This window comes from Microtus pennsylvanicus, chromosome X (genome assembly GCF_037038515.1).
Source record: "Microtus pennsylvanicus isolate mMicPen1 chromosome X, mMicPen1.hap1, whole genome shotgun sequence".
In the NCBI taxonomy this organism is placed as follows: Eukaryota; Metazoa; Chordata; class Mammalia; order Rodentia; family Cricetidae; genus Microtus; species Microtus pennsylvanicus.
The window spans coordinates 10,788,169-10,804,026 of NC_134601.1; positions in this window are offsets into that span (position 1 = coordinate 10,788,169).

Here is a 15,858-nt window from a genome sequence, read left to right on the forward strand (position 1 = left end):
AATAAATAAATGTAAATAGAAGAGAAAATAGATCTAAGGTTAATATGGGGTCAGGAAAGTAGGTATAAAGTATAAAAAAGGATACAGCATAAGGGTTGTATACTAGGCAGCATTCTGATATTGTGGGAAGAAAGAAAAAAAAACATTAGATAAACAATCTCCAGGGAAGAAAAATTCACATTTGCTGAAATGAGAATTACAGGAAATCTCAGTTCCCTGTCAGTTGACCTTGTTATTTTGATAAACCAGTGACTTAAAAGAGTGTGGTAGCTAGTCTGTGGTAGAATTAAGTTTTTTTTTTTTTTTACATCATGATATCCTAAGAAGAGAGAGAAAAAGGAAGACAAGTTTGCCCACATCCCCCTCCAAGAGCATGCCTTGAGATCAACTCTTAAATTTATTATTTATTCAGGGAATAACAGATTCAAACAAGAGCAAAAGGATAGTATGGTGAGAGAAGAAACAAGGACTATGAGAATTTTAGAAACATGGAAATTAGTATATTACAAAGAAGAGATAAACTTTTCAAAATGTTGTGTGCAAGTCAGGTAAGAAGATCAAATAGCATTGCTTGCTATATTTAGCAACTAGGAAGTCACTTTTGACCTTGACAGCAGCTGTTCAGTAGAATAGAGAAATATGATTTGGATAAAAAGTATGTTTAGAAGGAATCAAGAAAAATGATAAAACAGAGAAAGAGGAGTCAATAAACAGGCTTTTGCATTTATTAAAAATATGGCTATTTATTCAGGATTCCCATAAGCATTTAATAATGCATGACTTTGGGGTATGTCTTTTTGAGATATATAGAACCATGATTCTTCAGAAGAATATGGGGGTTCCCTACTATTTAAAATTTGGGGGAAAAGTGATGTAATGTTGGTATCAGCGTAAGGGACAAATATGTTATTACTTAGGTAGGATACAACAGTAAGAAAATATTTATTCAGAAACCCTAACAGAAGGATTAAAAAGTGATCTATATTAATTGCTATTTGAAGTCAAATAGGGCACTGCAGTAAACTAGACAAAATACGAGCTGGGGCTTTTCTTGTCTCTTCTCTTCTCTCAGTAGAATGAAATTCTTTCAGTAGGATGAAAAGGGACAATATAGAGACTGAAGTGTGAAAAGTCTATTAATCTTAGATTGAGGGCTTTATCCTCAGTGATATGCTTGCAAGGAGAAAGTGTCTGTGTGTGTGAGTATGTGTGTGTGTGTGCCCACACATATGTGTGTGAGTGTGTGTGTATCTGTATGTATGTGTGTAACCATGTCCATGTATTTAATAAAATGTCTACTGACTTCTTTGAAAAATTAACAGTATAGATGGAGAATTTCAACATTTATACACTGAATTCATTTCTTAATAAAGGAAAACTGAATGAATGACTAATATAATCCTAAATTTTATAAAGGTGAAAGTTCAGTGATGAAAACATAGAACACAGTGAGTGAAATTCTTATCTTAATGACTTTTACAGCTGAAATTAAAGCTTAGTTACAATAATTATATCCTCCCCTTTTCCTGGTATAATTATCTCTTCAATGTCAATGGTTTTTGAACTCTTCCTGATGTTTATTTGAACCACACTTTGATAACATACCTCTACTAAGAACTTTTCCCTGTTTGGTCTCTGGGAAACATGTAATTGTAAAAGTAAAATTAAATATAACTTAGAAACTGGCATTGAGACAGAGATCTTGAACAGGAGATAATTCTATTTTGTGTCTCTCTGCTACAAGACTGTATCTGGAAAAGTCACTCAGTAAACAGTTTGACAAGTGGAGTTCTATAGGAAGTAAAGAATTGAGGATTTTAACAATATTCCCTTCCACTAATGTATAGTAGTAGGCTAATATATAGTCCTACTCAATCAAAGGAAAAATATTTTTAAATATCCATTCACCAAATTTCTGAAAAAAATATGGAGTTTCTTTTTTTTATTTTTGCCCTCTTTTTTCACTTCTTAATTTTTTATAGACTTCATCCTCCAATTGTGATTTAACTATTATTTACTCAGCAACCACAGTAATTTACATTTTTAAATCTAAAATATAAAGTTCAGTAGAATGTCAAATTGAATTTTTTAAAGACTTTTAGTACTCAGAACAAATATCTTTGCAACCATTACTAACCTATTTTACAAGTTGAATTAGGATGCTGAAAGAATTTTTTTCAACTTCACACAAGTAGGTAAAAAGGAAAATAGACTTGCAATCCAATGTTGGTGGCACTAAAATCTATGTGCTTAAGTCTCGAGATATATTGGTGCAAATGAATGTTTCCTGTTTGAACCTCATAGTTTCAAATAACTGACTCAGAGGCTAAATATGAATTATAAATTCTTGACCAATAGCTGAGGCTTATTATTAAGTAGCTCTTACATTTTAATTTACCCTGTATTCCTTATTTATGTTCTGCCATGTGGCAGTAACTTTATTATCATGGCACAGTCATCTCCTGTTTCCTCTGTATCTAGGTAGAAACTCCTGACTCTGCCCTTCTCCTTCCTATAATCATTAGTTTGGTCACCCTGTCTTTACTTCCTGCCTGACTACTGGCCATTCAGTTTTTTATTAAACCAATTTGAGTGACAAATCTTTACAGTGTACAAGAGGATTATTTCATAGCATATTTTCTTCTTAGGATTAAAATTTCCTATTAAACTCAGAATGCTCATTACCATTTCACTGAACCAAAAGTTGAATTTCAAAGGAAAGGATCAGGAAAATTTCTTAGATAATACAAATAGAAAACAGTATTTTTAGGCAAAAGGTACTGTTATTTTCAGACTTGTAAAATGTTTGATTTGTTTAGACCTTGCCTTTTCCTTAACTCGGTAGTTTCCAAAATCTGTTCCTTCATTGGATTTCATAGACAGTATATTTTTTAAGGTTTCCATTGGCCTCTTATTCTCTTCATTTTGACTTGGTATGCATATCTCCGTTGACTATTGTGCCCTGAAAAAAGAAGTTGCTTTGAATAAGGAAGAGAGCAAGAGAGGTCTATGTATATAAAAGTAAATATTTGAGAAGTCAATTTTCAAGCAGGATCATTTAGGAAAATAGCAATAGCAGGTTCCACTATAAGGTGTATGACCTCCTTACCTGTGGCTTTTGATCTGCATTACAGTATCAGGCATTACATTTCCTCCCATAAAGCATACCTCAAATCCCATAAAAAGATGAGAATTATCCTATAACAGTTATGCCACTATAGCATCCATAGGCAGATCTTGCCTGTCGAGTCAGTATGGCAATATGCAGAGCCTAGAACTAGATAAGATTTTTGTTCCTCAGCAGCCTGAATATCATTGCCTGGCACTATGTAACCTAGTCAGCAGGGATAAAGTTTCCCAATTTATTTGACATTGTTTTTTCTATGTATTTTTTTTTTGTTTTTTTTTTTTTGAGACAGGGTTTCTCTGTGGCTTTGGAGCCTGTCCTGGAACTAGCTCTTGTAGACCAGGCTGGTCTCGAACTCACAGAGATCCACCTGCCTCTGCCTCCTGAGTGCTGGGATAAAGGCGTGCACCACCATCGCCCAGCTGTTTTTTCTATGTCTTACAGCCAATTAGGACATCTATATTAATCCCACCACAACAAGGCTCAGGAAACACTGCAGAAGAGAAGGCAGAAAAAATATATGGGGAGAAGTGCTGTGAAAATGCTTTACTCTGGACATTATGTGGCTATCAGAATCATGAAATCACAAAAGATGCTTTTACCTGCTCAACATCAAGCCAACACAGATGAAGTACATGATCTCCAGCTTCCATATTACAATGAATTGGATATTGTCAATGGATAGTTGCTGGTGTAGGTAGAACAATTTGTTTTTTAGGATGTGGCCACTGGTAGGTTTCCTTGAAAAGAAAAACAGCATGAAATTGGGGTAGGGGGTCATGTTGGGGGGATATTGATGGAATTAGAGGGGAGAAATGGGTGATATAATCACTTCTTAGTAAGTACATAAAAGAAATTTTTGCAAATAGTGGAAAATCTAGCACTTCTATTAGAAACAACATTTGGTTTATTCTCAGTTCATCAATGCTAAAGATGAATATTTGTCATTTACTTATTGTTTAGATTTATTTATATTGTTTTATTATATGAGTGTTTTTGTCTACATATATGCATGAGCACTGTGTACATGCCTGATAACCATGGAGTTGCAGATGGTTGTGGGCTGCCACATAGGTACTGGTAACCAAAACCCAGGTCATCTACAGAAGTAGTAAGTGCTCTTAATTACTGAGCCATCTTTGCCCCTTCCACGCACAAAGAGATGTCATTTTGCAAATCTTTGCATTGCCTTGGATAGGCTAATATGTCTTTGAAACTTTGAGTTATGAGCATGTATTGGCAATTTCACTTGGAACTTGTTTATCTCAAAGTACCTTGCTTAAGTGTGTACCCTACACATTTTGGCTAACTTGATAATCCCTATGATTCTCTGGTATGTGTTGGAATTAACTAAAATACACTCAGATATCTGCATCCACTTAAGAAACACAGTGTTCTTTCTTGTAAGATGCAAGATATGGTGTTTCCAAAATAATGCCTTCTATACATGGTATTCTTCATGGGGGATTATTGTAAAGATGTTGGTTCTTTTGTAATAACTCTTTTCTTACTATCAGAGTAATGCCGTGGGATAATGTTCTTTTACCCTTTAAAGATTTGTCACTCATGTTGATTTAATATAACACTGATTGGCCAGTAACCAGGCAGGAAGTATAGGTGGTTGACCAAATCAGGATAATTCTGAGAAGAAAAAAGGCTCAGTTTGCAGTCACCATCCAGATGCAGAGGAAGCAAGATGAAAATGCTACACTGAGAAAAGGGACCAACCCTCTTGGCTAAACATGGATAAGAATTATGGTTTGATTTAAGTTGTAAGAGCTAGTTAGTAATTAGCCTAACCTAATAAACAAAAAAGTTTATAATTAATACAAATCTCTGTGTGATTCTTTGGGACTGAAAGGATGCAGGACCAGGTGGGACAAAAATTTCTGTCTATAATAATATCTTCAGATTTTGCTCCAAAGTTCTATAGGAAGATTTTATAGATGTCCTGTTACCCACATACTCGTAGCTATCATCAATTATGTCCCTAATACTAAGAAATACAAATTTGTGGTTTCTCATCTTTGTAAATCTTAGGTGAATACAGCACTTTGATTTTTTTCCAAAAAAGTCTTTGTAATTGTATGGTTTTATCTGAGTAGTAGCCAATATAAACACTAAGGCATTTAAAGCATAAGAGAATAAGAAAGTGAATTTGTTTCTTGATTATTATCATAGTTTGACTTTAATGAGGTCAGGTATAGTATTATATTTGCTTTAACAATGAGGTGAAAATGTTTATAGTGATGGGAAATCACAAGATATAAATAAATTGGAGAAGTGATACCTTGATTCTCACTTCTTTTGAGAAAAGCAACCCCTCAATTATATGTACCAAAAAATTACATGCTGAAATGTAAACTTATTTTCTTCTAGAATGCTTTAGGATTAAAATGTAACTATAATTTTGTGCCCAATTTTATGGCTATTAAGTGAAAAGGAGAAATTTTATTTCCTTAATTAACAAGACCAATTGAGTTGTGAGCAGGAAAGGTTCTCACAGAGTGGTTACATCTGAAGCCTTGTACAGACTAAAAGGAAGAGCATGCTCATGCATGTTCACCCCGCCACAAGACATTTGTACTTAGAATTTCCAAATTGATATAATCACAGGAAATGATAGAATAACAGAATTTAAATAAGCAACTCACTCATATACCTAATTGTGTCAACAATATATGTACTAGTTTCAACAAGACATAAAACATTTCTATAAAAAGATACTATAATGTTTTCATTTATTGCTAAAGAGCATAAAGTCATTGGTCATTTTGGGAGGGTAAATACTACAATGGCAGGAATACAACTTTGAGATGCAAAATAACTTGTAAATGAATGTATAAAAATGTGCCTAGTTATTCTAATGCTATCAAAATTTCAGTTAATAACAATAATATATACAGTACAATATTTACAGCTATGACAAAGAACAAAAAATAAACATGTATGCACATGGCATGATTTTTTGTGGCTTCAGGGCTTATGAGAAATGTGTATTTCTTATTTTTGTTGTATAGGTAATCAGCATTGTGAGTGTGAAGAATTCTGATTCTTCTTGCATGTTTGTGTCATCACCACTGTAAGGGAAGCAAATATAGTCATCATCTTAATGGCTTTAAAAAGCATGTCCTCAAATAATATGTTCAATCTTAACATGTTCATGGATGGAAGATGCTAACTTTAGCTACTGCAATACTGCTTACATGACCATGTGGAAATTTATTCTTCAAGAGTAAAATAGTTCTACTCTACCTATTTATAGGTGTGTTGTAAACATTCATTTAATGTCATTCATAAAATGTCTCAAATTTTCTCTGGCCTAAGCATTGCATTTCTCCTCTTGCAAGCTTTTCCTCCCCTTTATTCTAGTGTTCTTTAATACATCTTTCACAAATCATCCATTTGAATATTTAAAAGTAGCAATTCTGTCTGTGCATACTTATCTGCATCTAAGCACTGGACTGAGCTGCTAAAGTCCAATTGTAGAGCTGGAGTAGTGAGAATATGAGCAAAGAGGTCAAGACCATGATTGTTATACCCACTGAAACAGTCTATCTGAGCTAATGGGAGCTCATCAACTCCAGCTGGACAGGGAAGGATAGGTCCAAACTGGTCCCCCTGAATGTGGTTGACAGTTGCAAGGCTGGGGCTGACTGAGGGGCCAGTGGCAGTGGCACCAGAATTTATCCTTTTTGCATGTATTAGCTTTTTGGGAATCTCTTCTCTTTGGATGGATAGCTTGCTCAGTTTATACATGGTAGGGAGGACCTTGTACCTTCTCCAAAGCAATGTGCCTTACCGTCTCTGTGGATTGGATGGGGAAGGGAGTGGAGGGAATGGGAGGAGGGAAGTGAGTGGCAACATGGATTGGTATATACAATGAAAAAGAGATAGTTTGTTCTCTTTTTTAAAAAAATTAAAAGTGCAATTTAAAATGTCAAACTTTCAAGTTATCACTACTATTTACCATTGGGTGACCTAACCTACAACTTGTTATCCATGCCAAGCTTGCCTTGAACTCACAGAGATTCACCTGACAGTGATTCCAGGGTGCTGGGATTGCAGGTGTGTCCCATCACATTCAGATTCTTACATACTTTCTTGACACTTAATCTTATGTTCTTTCCAAAATTTTACATATGGAGCAAACATATGCTACAAAGCACCTGGAGTGTTTATTAAAAATTGTTTTGAGAAACTTCTTACCAAAAATAAAATTTTTGAGAGTTGGTCTCAGAATTCTACACTTATAATTGTAATGAATAGAACAAAATCCCAGTTGGTTTAGATGTTCTGCTAGGATTGGGAACCTCTGATGTGAATGTCGTCCTTCTACCTCACATACAAAGCCATCAATTACCCTACCAAGAAGTTTTCTACTAAATATCACTTTGAACCCAGATAGGAACGTACACAGAAGAAACATAGATTATGCTACATTATAAAATAAATACAATCTTCATCCTTAAAGTTGAATTATTTTTCTATTTAATGAAATAAAACTGGAAAGTCATAAAACTTATCTACAAAATATCAAAGTATAAGATTTACTGTTATAAATCTTATACTGTTATAAGATTTACTGTTATAAGTGTTACTAAAATATATTAAAGCAGTATAGTGGTAACAAATAAAATTAATAATAATTAATAAATAAATGTTCTCTAATCACAAGTCGTAGTCTCGTAAAATTCTTGACTTTGCTTAAGTTAATTTAAAAAATTGAAACAATTCAGTGAAGGTTTAACAGGTTCCTTTTTTATAAATTGACCACATTAATTATAAAGTGCCAGAATAAATGTTATAATTTTGATAAAATGAATACACTGGAAAATCAGTTTCAGAGTTATTTTAAAGCAGCCATAATTTAAGCAGAAAGATGCAGAGTATGTAGAACTTCTAAGTTATATAGTAGAACTAGAAAGAGCCACATACATACACATAGTCAGCACCTGTTTCTTGACAATTTTCAAGGGCAGGACTGAAAAGATGGACAGCATCAGTTGTTAGAATAGATATATGAAATGACTATCTTTCTTATATTGTTTGTGAGCACAGCCATTGGTCTTAAAGTTGACATGGGTAACTGTTTGATAGTTTCTTATAAAATGAACAGTTGCTTACTATATGAACCTATAATCCTAGTCTTAATATATTTATTATTCAAAGAAGTAAACAATTGACTGCGTGAAAATTTCATATAAATACTTGTAGTAAATTAATTCGTATATGGTAGAAAGAAAAATGCATGCCAAATATTGATTTGGCCATAATTTCATTTTCCTGGCTAAAATTTCCTTCACATTTCTGAGACTGAGTGTGTTCATTTCCTAGTATTTTCAGGCTTCCATAATTTCCTTGAAAGCAGATCAACTTCATGCAAAAACACAATAAAGACACATTTCTCTCTTGTCTTCCCTTTGTGTCTTCAAAAATGTGGAATCATGCTTACTCAAAGTTAAAAAGGATTTGAACTTCCAAAAGAATGTTCTGTGTTGCATAAGACTATTTAAAGACCATTACAAGGGAAAAGTAAATTGGAAATCATAGAGCAATGATTTTCTTATAGAAAAAAAATATTTATACAATATATTCTGATCATGCTTTATTCATCCCCTAACTCTTTCAGATCCCACTGACCCATCCACCCAAATCTATGCCTTTTTCTTTCGCTCTTTAGAGAAAAAACAAAAATCTAAACAATTCTCCCCAAAACCTCAAGAATATATCCTCCCTCTCACTCTATATCTCCCTACCCTGTTTCTTGCATGCACATGTGTACACACATCCACATACAGACAGGCAAAACCCTAAACTGGAAATCATAACATACAAGCAAAGGACCAATAAAAAACAAGCAAAACTGTCCACACAAATAATATGAAACAAAAAAATCTACAAAAATGCCATTGACTTTGTTGTATGTTGTCCCTTACTACAGGCATGGAGTGTATTCTTAAGTGTAGTTAATATAAAGAGTGAGACATCATTGGAGAAAACTAATTTTACCTTAGCAACCAAGTACCAACTGTAGAGAGTTCCTTGATTATGTGTGGGAGTCCATGTCCACTCGCTTCTCACAGCACTGGGACGTGTCTGGCTTGAATCAGTGTAGGCCCTGTGCTGTTGTAGGAGGTTTCTGTCCCACCCAATCCTGCAATAAATACACAGAAACTATATTATTTAAATCACTGCTTGGCCCATTAGCTCTAGCTTCTTATTGGCTAACTCTTACATCTTAATTTAACCCATTTCTTAACCCATTTCTATTAATCTGCATATCACTACAAGTCTGTGGTTTACCAGGTAAAGTTCAGGCATATATATCCGGTGGGGCTACATGGTTTCTCCTGACTCTGCCTTCTTTCTCCCAGAATTCAGTTTAGTTTTCTCCACCTACCTCTGTTCTGCCATGCTATAGGTCCAAAGCAGTTTCTTTATTAATCAATGGTAATCACAACATACAGAGGGGAATCCCACATCACTGTGTGTACTAACTCAGTTTTTGAGGGTTTACATGAACATCAGTCCTGTTGTGTCTGAAAGGCTTTGTTCTCTGGAGTCATCAATCCCCATCTGGCTCTTAAAGTCTTTTCACTTACCCTTCTTCATAGTTTCCTGAGCCCTGAATCAGGGGGTTTGAAGAATACATCCTATTTAAGATTAAGTATTCCAAAATCCCTCACTTTTTATAAATTGTCAGTCATGGCTCTCTGTATTTGTTCCCAATTACTGAAAGAGGAAGCTTCTCTGATAATAACTGAATGAGGCACTGAACTATGGGTACAGTAGAATGCCATTAGGAATCATTTTATTGCTATCTTCCTTTAGTAGAAAAATTATATGTGATTTTCCCCTAGGCCCATTGTCTACCTAACATCAGGATTTTGGATATCATAGATGTGGGTTTCATCTCCTGAAGTAGGACTTAAATCCAACTAGGTAGTAACTGGTTTCTCACACAGTTTGTGCCATGGTTGTACCAGCAATTCACACAGGCAGTTCACCAATGTAGATTGCAGAATTTGTAGCTGGATTAGTGGTCCCTTTATCCACAGGTAGGATTCAGATTTTCTCTAGTATAATGAACACTACTAAGAAGAGAAGAAGAACTAGTTAGGTACCAGCCTAAATTCTTGGTGTTCAACGAAATAGGTAAGTGTTGCCTTCAGCAATAGAGCCTTATCATCAGTTTGTGAAGATCAAGGAATAGCCTTGGCAATAATAGTATGAGATATCTGAGGGTTTCCAGAGTCTATTTGGCCAAGGACTTGACTAGATGCAAGGCATTACTGGCACTGCAGTTTTCACTTGGTGGCAAAATATGTCGATTTGTGGGCAATGTCTCCCATGAACCTTAGTTATACCATATAGATTTATTTCAGATATGTATATATTTTTAGGAAGCTTCTATAGTAGATGATTTTTATAAAACCCCTTAAATGGCCATCAGGAACACTATTTTTGGTATTTGCGTGAATGTAACACAATATATAAACACAGAAACTTTGCGGCACAACTCCAAAAACCCATAGTGAAAGAAGAGACGTAAGTCTCTAATGCACATATAGCGTGGTAAATGCACTCTCACATACATATACACATGTATAGACACACATACACAGAGAAAGAGAGAGATTGACAGAGTAATTTTATAGCAAATTATTAGAATTGTATATATGTGTGTGTATGGGTATATGAGTGTATATGTGTAAAATTCCATTATTTGACATTTCTGAGTATGCATGTGTCAGTACGTTGTCTTCTACCTCTTCTAAAGTGCATACTCAGAATACAGCTTTTCTTTCCAGAAGTAACTTATCATAGTGAAAGTTATGTACAAGTTACAATTGGAAACCTGTGTTTATACTTTAATTTTACAATGTATTCATCACACAATTGGATATTCTTTAGAATTATTTGACATTATTTTAATCTCATGTAAAATGAGAAGTACTGTGCATTTTATCACAAAGTATTTTGTAGAATGAATATGACAATATGTGTTAAAATCTTGCCAAATGTATTGAACAGATTTTTGTGCCAACATAATAAGACTGTCTATTTAATTTCCAAACTAGAATGCAGCATCCTTATTAATAGTTTCAATTTTATTATAGAATAATCTATTGATTTAACTTATTCCTTAAATTATTATTTATAGAAATCAATTAAATTATATATGTATAAATGCAATTTAATTTAAATAATAATTTCATGGTATTATTAATGTTATTAATTATTATTAATGTTCTTAGTAATAACATTAAATTATTATTTCTAGAGCATAATATTTCTAGAAACAACTGAAATCATGTTTTCATCATATGCTCATATATTTGAAGAAAAAAACTTTGTGGATCAGCAGAGAGACATTGAAGATAATATGTTACATGAAAACGTTTTTTCAGGACTGAGGAATATTTATTAAGAAGATACAATTAATTACCACTATAGTGAGTAGAAACTGCTTGTAAGATTGCTTACTTATCAGCAACTATGCATTTATAGGATAAATAGACATAATTTATCATTGCTATGGCCTAGCAACTGGTAGAGATAATTTAAAAGAAAAGTTTCATTAGCACGTATAATTCAAAGTGGTAAATCATGGTGGAATAGCTTAAGTAGTGTTGGCCAGAAATCATAAGGAGAAGAAATACAGAAAGTCGTCAGAGAAAGATAGATTCTAATGTGGTATTCCCCATGTTGTGTTTTTCTGTTATAGCCCCTACATCTTGCTTTGCACAGCTTTCAATAATTGCACCATGTTATGAATTTATCAAGGGATAACTCCTTTGATATCATCACAGCCTTCCTGGTAGAATGTTCTCTGGTAATGAAATCTGCAAAACTCCTATACTAAGCTGTCTGTACAGAAAAGGAAAAAATAGACTTGCAAAGGAAGCCTAGAGGTTGAGAGAAAATATTTGTAAGACATATATTTTATAAGAAATATTGCGTGGAAATTAGTATATGATGATTTTACACAGCTCAACAGCAACTCATCCAAGGAAAACAAAACCTAACTATGAACTTATAATGATTCAATTTAAAAAAGGTTTAAGGACTTTTGATTTTCCTCCAATTTAGACAAGCATTTGCCCAACAGGTACATGAAAAGAAGCTCAGCACCATTAACCATCAGGGAAATGAAAGTCAAATTCAAATAATAAAATCTCCGTTCTTATTAAGGTTGCTACTATATGAATACAATACAAGCACTGGTGAGGTTGAAACTATTGAAATCATTCATGCACTTGATATTTTAATTCTTCAAAACATTAACCTAAAAATATTGTATGGCTTTTCAATACAAATTCTGGACATTTAAGCCAAATTGAAAGCTCTATATCAGAGATATACTCCTGTGATCCTTATATTATTCCTTATATATTCCTTATATTATTATTCACAATAATCAAGGCATGGGAACATCTTTTTTTCACTTTTTGGCTAAGAACAAAGGATAGATATAAACAATCTTATTTTGATGAAGAGATTAAAAAGGTACAGGTATTACAGTATATTTAGATAATAGAACGCTATTAACATTAAGTAAAATTGAGATAATAGTGTCTTATTTAACATCATGTATTAACCAGAATGGTAACACACTAAGTGAAGTAAGCCAGCCACAGAAAGATAACTATTAGATTGTTCAATTATAGAAGGAATCTAGAACAAACTTACTTGTGAGAGAACAGAGTGGTATGATGGTTGTTAGGTCACAATGAGTTATTTTTCCAGGAACTAGCCTAAAATCAGTTATTAATTGGTGCTAAACTTCATAATTCTTATATATATATATACATGGCAAGCCAAGAAGTCTAAGTCAGTAAATTAGATGATTTTCCTTTAAAAAAAAAAGACGTAATAAATTTGCTTATTAATGTGACTAAATTTATAGATTTCTTGGTAACTTAACTTTAAATGTTCCAAAAAATATCAACAAAGACTATGTTTCTCTAAATTTGTCGAGTTTTTTGTTTGTCTTCAAGTTCAGACAACCAGAACTATGAGACAAAATCATTCATTTTGCTCCAGCATGGGAACTTGTCCTTAAATTCTTAAGATTCTTTGATACACTGAGATTTCCTTGAGTTGGACAGTTCAGTGTACTTAATCATTCTTGTTTTTAGCAGCACTCCTACAGCAAGCCAGCAAGAAAGAAGAAAAAGATTCATCACCAGATGGAGAAAGGCATTAATGATACTTGACCTTTCAAGTGTTGCATTACTGTTTTCTAGGCCCACATAGAGATATTTCTGTCAGGTAGATGACAACACCTCAGGATGATACCTGATTGAATGCAGTGTGCCCCAAAGTGAAAGCTAAAAGAGAACATTAATGAACAAAAGAACAGTGTCTCAACACATTAGTCTACAAAAAGAAAATTCCAGAGTTACCTTTAGAAGATGTATGAGGAGGTAGAAGGCAGAAGAGTGGCAAAGGAGAAAAATCTGTTCACTGCTTTTAATAAAAATAGCATGAAAAGGATTTTTTTAATCTCTAATTTTTATAAAATAAGTACTCTGACTTTGTCTAACTCAAGTTATTCATCATAGCCAAAGTCTTTTGAGAAATTATTTATTTTTGTGTCAAGGTCTCACGATGTATTCCTTTATGGATTGAAGCTCACTATGTAGACCAGGCTGCACTGGAACTTGGAAAGCTCTGCCTACTGAGTACTGAGATAAGGAGGTGTGTGACACCACTCAGGTGATAAAAGAATTTTTAATCTATTTTTGGTGAATTCTGTCTGAGATTTCTAAAATGTCTTATTTTTTGTTGAGTAAAGTAGCTTATAATACTTGTAACATTTAACTTCCTTGTTGCCTTATTCTGAGCTGCCACAACGAACAGAATGACAGTAAAATAAGTTTGAGTCTTATAGTAACAAACAAATTTATATACGTAAGGAAATAAGGAGAGATAATCATTCCCAGCTATGGCATGACAAATGGTGGAGTATTTGTTAAAAATTTTGAAAATTTTCAGCTCTTTCTACATTCACCAAAAAAATACCACAGCAATTATTTCTGCCCCCTCCACCACATATAAAATGAAGTAAAACTCAAATATAGAACCTCAGAAGTGTGAAATGGCATGTTGATTTAACAAATGGTTCTTGGCCTTCCTCTCACTTGTAGCTTCAGGTTGAAGTTAAAGCCATTCTGACTCTGTACCACTCTGCGTTGGAAACAGACATTTCTGTCTTTTTCTTCTGAATCTTTATAAGGTAGGGAACTGTCCTGCTTTCCTGCTCTCCCCAAATCTGTTCTCCACAGGGCATCACTGCTTTATATTTGCCAACATATATGGAACCCTATGAGAAGGGGTAGATACAAGTGTTTTGTCAGGAGAATACAGCATCAGTTTCACTATGAACTGAGTGGAGTAGGACACACAGCCTATAGTTAGAGTGGACTCACTATCTCCAGCCTTTTGATATTTGATCCACAATAGTCTATCATTTAAGAACCACGTAGAACTGAAAAGATAATCCAGCCTTGCTTCTTCGACTCTAAGCCAAACAGAAGTCAACCTCTGAATGTTGGCATTGTTGTCAGAAAGGATGAGCTCACCAAGACCCCCTTTTCTCAAACAGCATATCAGAAATTACACAATAAGGAAAATGAAAACTGGCTCTTTCTTACAGAGAAAGACAAAACTGAAAATATGGACAAAAGAAAGTTAAAGATCATTTCCTCTGTACCTTGAAATCAGACTCTAGGTCAACTGGAGAACATAAGGACCCTATGTTAAAATAGCTAAGCAGGCAAAGGGAATTTCTCTTGCTAAAGAACTATATAAAATCTGCACTGCTTAATTCCTTCAACCCTGGTGTGCCTGCAATGAATTAGAACAGCACAAATTCCTGCAGCAAAAGTTTCATTTGAGCTTAGCAGCTTACACCCACTGATAGAAGTAGGAATTACTCCCTACTAGCTTGGGCTTCAGGACTTTAAAAACAATAAATCCCATCTTTCTTTAAGGGCCTTGCTGAACTCAAAGGAGATACAAAGTCTGGCAATTGGCTAAGAATATACCTTGACTTTTGTCTTTCCTAATTTAAATCGAAAATGAATAGGTGGAAGTGCAGGCCAGTGTATGACAGAATTTTTCTGTGGTATTGAGATGAAGTGAGATTTTAGCCTAAACAATGTAAATCCTCAGAGTCTAGGAGAAGCATCACTACAGGGAATTGTGTGAAGTGCTGTATCTTTGAAGGAAAAGGAGCCTTTACTTTTCTAAGCAAATACTGCAAAACTACCATGTTGGGCTTATTTCTCCTTATGTATTCATTCAATGAAGACAACACATTTCAGTATCCACACTGGCAGGTCTACTGCTAGCACTGTCGAAATATGCTCCATACATGGCCCTTTCCTTAAGAAAAACAAAAATGAATTAAGAAAAACTGAATGAAAAATAAATCTGAACAGAAGTAAAGAGATAATTTGGGTTTTTTTTAAGTTTATTTGTTTTTTATTGAAAAAAATTTCGCCTCCTCCCCCTCTCCCATTTCCCTCCTCCTTCTTCCACTCCTCTCCCCCTCCCCTGACTCCCCCCCCCCTTCAGTCTGAAGAGCAGTCAGGGTTCCCTGCCCTGCAGGAAGTCCAAAGTCCTCCCCCCTCCATCCAGGTCCCAGAAGGTGAGCATCCAAACAGGCTAGGCTCCCACAAAGCCAGTTCATTCAGTAGGCTCAAAACCCAGTGCCATTG